The sequence below is a fragment of the Gekko japonicus genome, unplaced genomic scaffold (genome assembly GCF_001447785.1).
Source record: "Gekko japonicus isolate JY-2015 unplaced genomic scaffold, Gekko_japonicus_V1.1 scaffold8, whole genome shotgun sequence".
NCBI classification, from domain to species: Eukaryota; Metazoa; Chordata; class Lepidosauria; order Squamata; family Gekkonidae; genus Gekko; species Gekko japonicus.
In genome coordinates, this window is record NW_015167057.1 from 1152641 (window position 1) to 1162494 (window position 9854).

Here is a 9854-nt window from a genome sequence, read left to right on the forward strand (position 1 = left end):
TTCCCCCCCCCCTGCCCCCCCCCCCCCCGCTTTCCCCTGAGGCTCTGTGCTCACCTTGGCCAGTCCTTCAGCAAACACTTCCAGCGTTTTTTTAAAAGGTTACCTCCCTCCTACGGCAAGGGTAGACCGGCTCCCTCTTGTCATGTGGGGGGGGTGATGTTGCTGTGGATGACCAGCATTCGCTGGTGGATGTTTCCGGGGTTAGTCAAAGGGAAGAGCCCTCCAGGGTTGCCAAAAGCTGTGTTGCTCGGCAGCGGCCTTTGTGCCCTGCCGCACGGATGAAAGACGACCTTGACATCCCATTCCACTAAAAGTCTCCGTCCTTCATTTTAGAACTCGGCTCCTCTTGGCCCCTGTTCCCTTCTTTTCTCTGGCCTCTCTCAGTCCCCTCCCCCTTCTACACACATTTCCTTCCAGGTGATGCTCAGATTTTGGCTCGGCTTGCTAGTCAACAAATTTGTGCTTTCCCGAACCTCTCCCCACCCCTCGACCTCAACACGTGCCAGGGAACTTGGTGAAAGGGGTCTTGTCAAGCTTGGCTTTGCAGTAACGTGATTGGTCAAGATGGGTAGCCTGTCTGTCTGTCTGTCTGTAGCAGTAGAGAAAACTCCAGTAGCACCTTAAAGACTAACAAGATTCGTGGCAGGGGAGGAGCTTCCATGAGTCACAGCTCACCTCTTCAGATATTTATGGACTCTTACATTTTTCTACTGAAGTACGATTATTGTGCAGGAAATCCCCTCTCCCTTCGTAGTCACCCAGATCTCGGAAAGTAAACAGGGACTCTAGCCAGAGGCAAGGGATTTGTTGAGGCCTACTGATCAGTCAGGGCTGCGGTGGCTCAGAGATTAAGACGCTAAGCTGCAGACCGGAACGTCTGTAGTTCAGCAGTTTGAGACCTGAGTGCCACTTGACGGAGTGAGCTCCCATCTCTGACCTCAGCTCCTGCCAACCTAGCAGTTTGAAAGCAAGAAATTGCAAGGAGATAAATAGGTACCGCTTCAGTGAGAAGGTAACAGTGTTCCATGTGCCTCGCCGTTTAGTCATGTCGGCCACATTACCATGGAGAAGTCTTCGGACAGCGCTGGCTCTTCGGCTTGGAACCGGAGATGAGCACCGCCCCCTAGAGTCAGATTCAACTGGCTTTCGAGCAAGGGAAACCTTCACCTTACTGATGAGTCCTCTGTCTGTTTCTCAAAGTTCTATCCTGCTGTTTCACCAAGGAGCTCAAGACCAGTGTTCCCTCTCAGCTGAGTTAGTGTGAGCTAGCTCACAGTTTTTTAGCCTCTGGCTCACACATTTTTGTCTTAGCTCAGGAAGGAGGGCTCCAGAACAAACTAATTTATGCAGCAGCCAAATCTCCTGCTCACAACTTTAATGCCAATAGCTCACAAAGTAGAATTTCTGCTCACAGGGCTCCATAGCTTAGAGGGAACATTGCTCAAGACATGCCTCTACATTGTCCTCCTTTCCCCCTTTTACCCTCACAATAATCTGGTGAGGTGGCTCAGGCTGCGAGTGAATGATCAGCCCTCGAAGTGACACGTTTTACGTTTTGCCATGTTACGTTTTGGAGTAACGCATGGCTCCAGGTTGATACTGCACAGTAACTGACAGATCCAGTTGGTCAGCCGTGTTGGTCTGAAGCAGATTTAGAGTCCAGTGGCACCTTTAAGACCAACAAAGGTTTATTCAAGGTAGGAGCTTTCGTGTGCAGCTTTGTTGGCCAGTTTGGTGTAGTGGTTAAGTGTGCGAACTCTAATCTGGGAGAACCGGGTTTGATTCCCCACTCCTCCACTTGTACCTGCTGGATGACCTTGGGCAAGCCATAGTTCTGGCACAGCTGTCCTTGAAAAAGAGCAGTTTCTGTCAGAGTTCTCTCAGCCCCACCCACCTCACAGGGTGTCTGTTGTGAGGAGGGGAAGGGAAAGGAGTTTGTGAGCCCCTCTGAGACTCCTTTGGGTAGTGAAGGGTGGGGTATAAATCCAATCTCTTCTTCTCAAAGTGCCACTGGACTCTCGTATTTGATGAAGTGTGCATGCACACGGAAGCTCATACCTTGAATATACCTTTGTTAGTCTTAAAAGTAACGGTGTGAGACTTTGAAGCAGTCACATTTTAATAAGATAAAGTTGATTTCTGCTGTAGAAAGAGAATAAGTGTGTAAAAGCCTCTAGCCAGAGGCTGAAATCAGGCCCGTTCTGCTACAGAAACATCAAATGTCTACCCAGCTTCAGTCTGGAATGCAAACAAATTTTGGAACGCCTGTCACAGAATAGGACATGGCAACATCCAGTGTCTCTTTCCTCTTGCGGAGTGCAGCATATTCACCGGGGATTATACCCCTTTAGCCATCCTGTCAATAACAATGGGGCTTATGCAAAGGAACAGTGCTGTTAGGTGTGCACAAGAGGTTGCACCTGTGCCGTTGGAGGAAGGGGGGGGACTCATGGTCAAAAGACTCCAAATATTGCACTATTTTAGAGAATTGCCTTGCCACAGTTATTAAAGTTTCCATGGTATATTAAGTTTTCTACTGAAATGCAGTGAGGTTTTTTTATGGAGCAAAAATATATATTTTTGTCCTTAATTAGGAAAAAGGGAGAACGCCACAAGGGACATAATTTACAAACAGTGTTTAGATTTTCTTTGGAACAAAAGGCACAATGTGTGGGGGAAGCAAACCTTGTTTTGTTGAAATAATCGTGGGTTGGAAGATGTTTCTACCCAATAAAATATTGTCTGCATGTAACAGCCCCCTGCACTGTTGTTTTGCAATCTTTCTTTTGGTTCTGCGCTCTGCTTTACAAGGGACTTTGGCATTCCAATGGCTACTAGGGACAACTTTTGAAAACGGAGTGATTATGATTTGAAAAGAACAGCTATTGTTTCTTTGTCCCAGTATCCTTGGTTGCACTCAAGGCGAAGGCTGCAGCCATATTTGTCCCTGGAAAAATGCCAAAAGACAGCACTTCTGTGCAGTAATGTTTTATTAAAACCAACCAAAATAGCACAAAACAATAAGCTTCCAGACCCCACAGAATTCTTCGTCAGGCTGGATATTTACTATAAACAAGAAAAAGGGACAGCAGGAACAATAAATGACAAGGAAGAATTTCGGAACATTGGCACCTGTCTGTGGAGAAGTCTTTCCGCTGTATTGCTAGGTACTTGACCATTGGTATTGCATTAAGATAATTTGATTTCGGAGGACCTCACTGCAGAGGTGGGACTTGAACCCAGGGCTTATAGCTCAGTCTCTTAGCCATAGCAGCTCCAGAGATGCCCTCTTGCTTCCTAGCCCTAATACAGGGCCCAGCATGAGTACAAAGGAGGTTTTCCTTCCGTCTCACGTCCCCAGACAGGAATATTTGACTGTCTCCTGCCCTTGTGAGCTGAATCTTTGCTGCTGGAAGGGACAAGTGCCAGTAGAAGAAGAGCAGGTTTTTATACTCCACTTTTCTCTACCTTGAGTCTCAGAGCGGCTTAGAATCGCCTTTCCCTTCCTTTCCCCACAACAGACACCTTATGAGGCAGGTGGGGCTGAGAGAGTTCTGAGAGGACTGTGACTGGCCCACGGTCGCCCAGCAGACTCCACCTGGGGGAGGAGTGGGGAATCAAGCCTGATGAATTTACTGGAGTCCACAGCAGTTTGAGAAAGAATGCTGCTGTTCAGCTATTGTCGGGAGTTGGGTCGAGCTCGTGTATTGCTCCTCTTCTGCATTCACTGGCTGCCAGTGTTTCCTCTAAGCTGAGTTACTGTGAGCTTGCGCAGTTTTTTTAACCTCCGGCTCACACATTTTTTGTCTTAGCTCAGGAAGGATGGCTCCAGAGCAAACTGATTTATGCAGCAGCCAAATCGCTCGCTCACAACTTTAATGCCGGTAGCTCACAAAGTGGAATTTTTGCTCACAAGACTCCACAGCTTAGAGGGAACATTGCTGGCTGCCCATCAGTCACCGGGCTCAGTCTGAAGCACTGGCTATGGCACAGGATGCTCTTTGCCGCCTTGGACCCTGCCATCTGTGAGACTCTCTCCCCTGTGGCCTGCCACAACAGCTTTGCTCATTCAAGCAGCGTCTCCTGCAGTTGACGGAGTTGAGGGCTGCCCGTGCATGTTCCTTTGCCATTCTGCCCCCCACCTTGTGGGGCGGCCTGCCTGGGTGCGGGCAGGGGGTCTCCTGCTCTTTTGGCCAGTTAGGAGCACAGACTCTAATCTGGGAGAACCGGGTTTGATTCCTCCACATGCAGCTGCTGGTGTGACCTTGGGTCAGTCACAAGTTCTCTCAGAGCCGTTCTCTCAAGAGCAGTCCTCGAAAGAGGTCTCTCAGCCCCACCTACCTCAAAGGGTGTCTGTTGTGGGGAGAGGAAGGGAAGGAGATTGTGAACCGCTGAGACTCCTTCAGGTAGTGACGTTCTGAGAAAACTGTGGCTTACCCAATGTCACCCAGCAGCGGCATGTGGAGGAGTGGGGAATCAAACTCGGTTCTCCCAGATTAGAATCTGCACTCCTGTCCAAAGTGGATCTCGCCAAACTAGTCCAGCATCCTGTTTTACAGAGTGGCCAACCAAGAGGACATTAATTGGATTTAATTAGAAAATATTTATACCACCTCTCCAGGGAACCCACCTGAGGCAGCTTACCTCATAAAACATAAAAATACAGGCCAAGGGCTCCCCCTGATGCTGCCACCCAGCACGGATGGTCAGAGGTTTGTGGCCTATGCATATGGAGGCTCCTTTGAGTCACCGTGGCTAGTAAGCAACAGTGTGTGAGACACCCAAACTCCGTCCCATAAGGACCAGTGTGTGGTTAGTGTGTCAGAGTAGAAGATTGGATTTATACCCCGCCCTTCACTCAGAGTCTCAGAGTGGCTTACAAACTCCTTTCCCTTCCCTCCCCCTCCCCACAACAGACACCCTGTGAGGTAGGCGGGGCTGAGTGAGCTCTTTCAAGAACTGCCCTTGAGAGAACAGCTCTGACAGAACAATGACTTGCCCAAGGTCATCCAGCAGCTGCAAGTGGAGGCGTGGGGAATCAAACCTGGTCCTTCCAGATTAGAGTCCGTACACTTAACCACTACACCAAACTGTAGACTATGAGCAACTGAGGGGGTCAAATCTGCAAGCTTATTGGGCATCCTGGGACTCGGTCACACTCTCTTAGTCTAATCAACGTCACAGGGTTGTTGCGAGGGCAATATGGGGGAAACTGATGCATCCCCTTTTCTCCTGACTATCGAGACAATTACATGAGTTGTCAACCTCCAGGTGGTGGCTGGAGATCTCCCGCTATCACAACTGATCTCCAGGCTATAGAAAATGGCCACTTTGGAAGGTGGACTCTAAGGCATTGTACCCCACTGGAGTCTCCCCTCTCCAAACCCCACCCTCCTCAGGCTCCACCCTTAAAATCTCCAGGTATTTTCCTACAGGGAGCTGCTAATTACATGTTCCCCTTGAGGGTTTTCCGATAAGTCCTGTAGTTCCGCTGGAATTCTCTACTCCAAAGTTACCGGCTTCTGTGCTGCGTTCGCTGCAAACTGATGAGAAGAGGGCTGGCTTTCCTCTGTTGTGGGAGCAGCACCTCCAATCCAGTGAGATTGTGGCCCAGGAAAGGTTACAACAACAAAGGTAAGTTTTGGTCCTGAAACATTGTAGTAACCTATAAGGGTGCTGGTTAGAGCTAGGGAGACCTTGCCCAACATTGGAATAATAGAAAAGCATGACCTTGTAAGGAACTGAAAAGGGATTCTTTCTCAGCAGTGGTTCTTTGATCCTGCGGAAGAGCCAGAGGTCTGAAACACGGGGGGAGGGGGGAAACCTGGGAAAAGTGTTGGGACTTTCCGTATATAATTCTATATATTTACTCTCTGGCCTCTGTATTTTCCTATGATGGATTGTATGGGCATACTGACTTCATATAGTAGATATATCACACTTTAAATGAAGTCTCCTTTATGACTATGTTGTGCGGGAAACATAGCACACAGTTGATCTGCTAGCTTTTTGTCACCAGGAAAGGTTACGCCACAATAATTAGTTTTCAGTGTGCCACAGGACTCTCTGTCATTTGTGACCACCAAAAAACGTTTTCTATTCACGACCCGCTGCCCTAGGTTTGCTAGCTCTGGAATGGAGCCTGGGGGGGCGAGGGAGGGGCCTCCGCAGGGTGTGTCGCCATACAGTGCACCCTCCGAAGCGGCCATTTTCTCCAGGGGAAATGGAGCTTGGCCAGTCTTTTTTTCTTCATCTGTACCCTACCTTTCCCCACCTGGGGACCCCAAACAGCTTACATCTTTCGCCTCAGCTCCATTTCCCCCTCACAGCAACCCCACGAGGTAGGTTAGGCTGAGAAAGTGTCTGACCCAAGGTCACCCAGCAAGCTTCCATAGGACAGTGGGGATTCAAACCCAGGTCTCCTGGATCCTACTCTGACACACTGGTTATTGATAGCATGGGATCCCTTAAGCAAGATGAGGGTGCTCAGAGCTTGAAAAATCTACCTGATCTTGGGCAAGCTGAGTTTGATGGATCAGGTGGATGACTCACTAGCACGGGGGGACGGGGGGGGACACCATCTGCCAGTGGGTTTGTATGTGTCTGTGCTTTTAAGCCACAGACTATATCTTTTCTGTTCTAAAAACACTATTCTTCAAATGGGAGCTGTTGTGTCACATACTGAAAAGGAAGCCACAGTCTCCTTAGCAATAGCCTCTTCAAGACAGTGTTGTTCAGTGGTCAAAGAGAGCCAGTTTGGTGTAGTGGTTCAGAGCGCAGACTCTAATCTGGGAGAACTGGGTTTGATTCCCCACTCCTCCACATGCAGCTGCTGGTGTGACCTCGGGTCAGTCACAAATTTTCTCAGAGCTGTTCTCTCAGAAGCAGTCCTTGAAAGAGCTCTCTCAGCCCCACCTACCTCACAAGGTGCCTGTTGTGGGGAGGGGAAGTGAAAGGAGATTGTAAGCCGCTCTGAGACTCCTTCAGGTAGTAAAGGGCGGGGTATAAATCCAATCTCCTCCATGCCAGATTAGTCTGCCAGTTAAACCACACTGTCTTTACTCAGGGCTGATGCTCGCTGCTTCTTTTGCCAAAAAATGTGGGATCTAGTGGTTTCCCACATTAAATGCTATATGTGTCCACCAGATGGCACTCTCAGTTTCTAATTCTTGTTTTCCCCTCTATTGAAAAGGTGTCCTGACAGTTCACAATTCACATCCAAGAGATGTTCCAAAGGGATCCTTTTGGCCACTGGTAGGCATTGTGATGTCATGGCTACAGTGTTAGACTAGGACTGGGGGTGGGTGGGGGTAATGTACACCCAGTTTTTTGAAGGAAGGGTGGGATATTCAAATAACAAAAGGATATAGTAAATATTCTAGCAAGGACTGGATGGGGGAATCAGGACTCTGAAACCCTGGTACTAAAGAGCTGATGCTAACTTCCTGGCATCGTTGCCACCCTTTGCCCTGAGAGGACTGAGTCCTTTAACACAGTTGTGGAGTTGTGTGTGTCTGTTTTTTAGCGGCTTTTCACCTCTGAAAATCTTCAAACCAACTTACAGAAAGGAAGTCCTAATGAGCTGCGGTGGCTCAAGTGGTTAAGATGCTGAACTGCAGGCTGTGGAAGGTCGGTAGTTCAGCAGTTCGAGACCCGGGTGCCGCAAGACAGGGTGAGCTCCTGCCTCTAGTTCCAGCTCCTGCCAACCTAGCAGTTCGAAAGCAAGAAATTGCAAGTAGATAAATAGGTACCACTTCGGTGGGAAGGTAACAGCGTTCCTTGCGCCTTGGTGTTTAGTCATGCCGGCCACATGACCACGGAAACGTCTTCGGACAGCGCTGGCTCATCGGCTTTGAAACGGAGATGAGCACCGCAACCCTAGAGTCGGATTCGACTGGCTTTCGAGCAAGGGAACCTTTACCTTTAATTAATTAATTATCATATGGCAGTGGGTGTAGTGCAGCCAGGAGATCCAAAGATTGTCTGGCAGCCTGAAGCTCTAGCTCTTCTTGTAGCAAGCTAGGTTTATTTTGGGGGGCTGAGAGAACTGTGACTGACCCAAGGTCCCCCAGCTGGCTTCAAGTGGAGGGGTGGGGAATTGAACCCAGTTCTCCAGATTACAGTCTGCTGCTCTTCTTAACCACTACACCACACCGGCTCTCATTAACTCATGTGATTACAGGCGAAGGCCTTAGGGGACACTAGGGCTGCCAAACTCCAGGTGGTGGCTGGAGATCTCCTGCTATTACAACTGATCTCCAGGCAACAGAGATCAGTTAACCTGGAGAAAATGGCTGCTTTGGAGGGTAGACTCTATGGCATGACACCCCACTGAAGGCCCGGCCCTCCCCTCCCCAAACCCCACCTTCTCTAGGCTCCACCCCCAAAATCTCCAGGTATTTCCCAACCCGGAGCTCACAACCCTAGGTGACAGAGTAGCTACCCAAGGAGGCTTGAACCTCTGGAGAAGAGAGGTGCCAGCAGCCCCCCCTCAGCAGCCTGCGATGGAGTGAGTGTGAAACTGGCACTGGTGGCCTAGGGCCTGGGAGTCCTAGGTTCGAATCGTCACGCTACCAGGGCAGCTCGCAGAGTGACCTTGGTCACTGGGTCACTCTTTCAGCCTAACCTTCTTCACAAGGTAATCGCCTTGAGGTTGAATTGGAAACAGGAAGAATTATGTTGTAAGTGGTTTTGGGGTTCCATTGGGGAGAGAAGCGGGTTATAAATCTGTAAAGAAACAGGCCAGGTAGAAATTCAAGAGGAAAGGTTTCCACATCACCGTGTTTCCATGAAAGGGGAAGCTGCACCTGCTGGATTTCTGCCCGTTACCCAGAGGACTGATGCCAGACAAAAGCCGCCAGTCAGACAGAGTTGCCAACGTGCCTTAATGTGGGAAATGAGGAAGGTGACATTTTGCACGGCGTGGAAGTAAGTAAAAGCACCTGGTAAATGACGTCCCCTTAAACCTGTATTCAAGGGAAACACCATTTTTCTCCAGGCCTGTTGGATGTGCAAAATGTTAGGAAAGTGAAGTACTATGCACTGTCCCCTGCCTCAGTCTTCAGGAGGTCACCATAGATTTAGCCAGAGAGAGAGGTCAGGACACACACAGCATCCTTTCCTTCCTGTTAGTCTGATCCGATCTCTTTTGAAGCAGCACGTGCTATTCTTAGGGAGGAGTTTCCTTCCTTCTGGCTCGACACCTCATTCTCACACACTCACTTCCTCTTGCACACACAAAGAAGGAGCACGTTTTCCTCTCCATCCTCGAACAATGGATGCAGGGGCACTCTTCCCTGTATCCATACCAATCCTAGCTAGTTAGAATAGATCCTCTCCCTGTCTCTCATCTATACTGTCCAGAATTGAGTTCCATATAATAAAGGACTCTTATCAGTTTTGAATCTGACTACTGGCTCTGTGTTAACTTTGTAAGTCTGCTAGCATACTCAGCACCAGTGTTCCCTCTAAGCTGAGTTAGTGTGAGCTAGCTCACAGTTTTTTAGCCTCTGGCTCACACCTTTTTGTCTTCACTCACAAAGGATGGCTCCAGAGCAAACTAATTTATGCAGCAGCCAAATCACCTGCTCACACCTTTAACGCCAGTAGCTCACAAAAGTAGAATTTTTACTCAGAGGGCTTCATAGCTTAGAGGGAACATTCAGCACCAAAGCTTTGCTGTGTGGAAATGCCTAGTGCGCTCTGCCACACTAATAGTGATTCCTGGCTGTTCTAAAGCCAGAGAATGCAACAAAAAATGCCTTTGCAAGAGCCACAGCCAGAGTTTTTGGGCTTCTGGGTCAGTGGTCTGAGCCTTGGCACCCGTCCTCCTCCACTATTCCATCCTTCCTCCA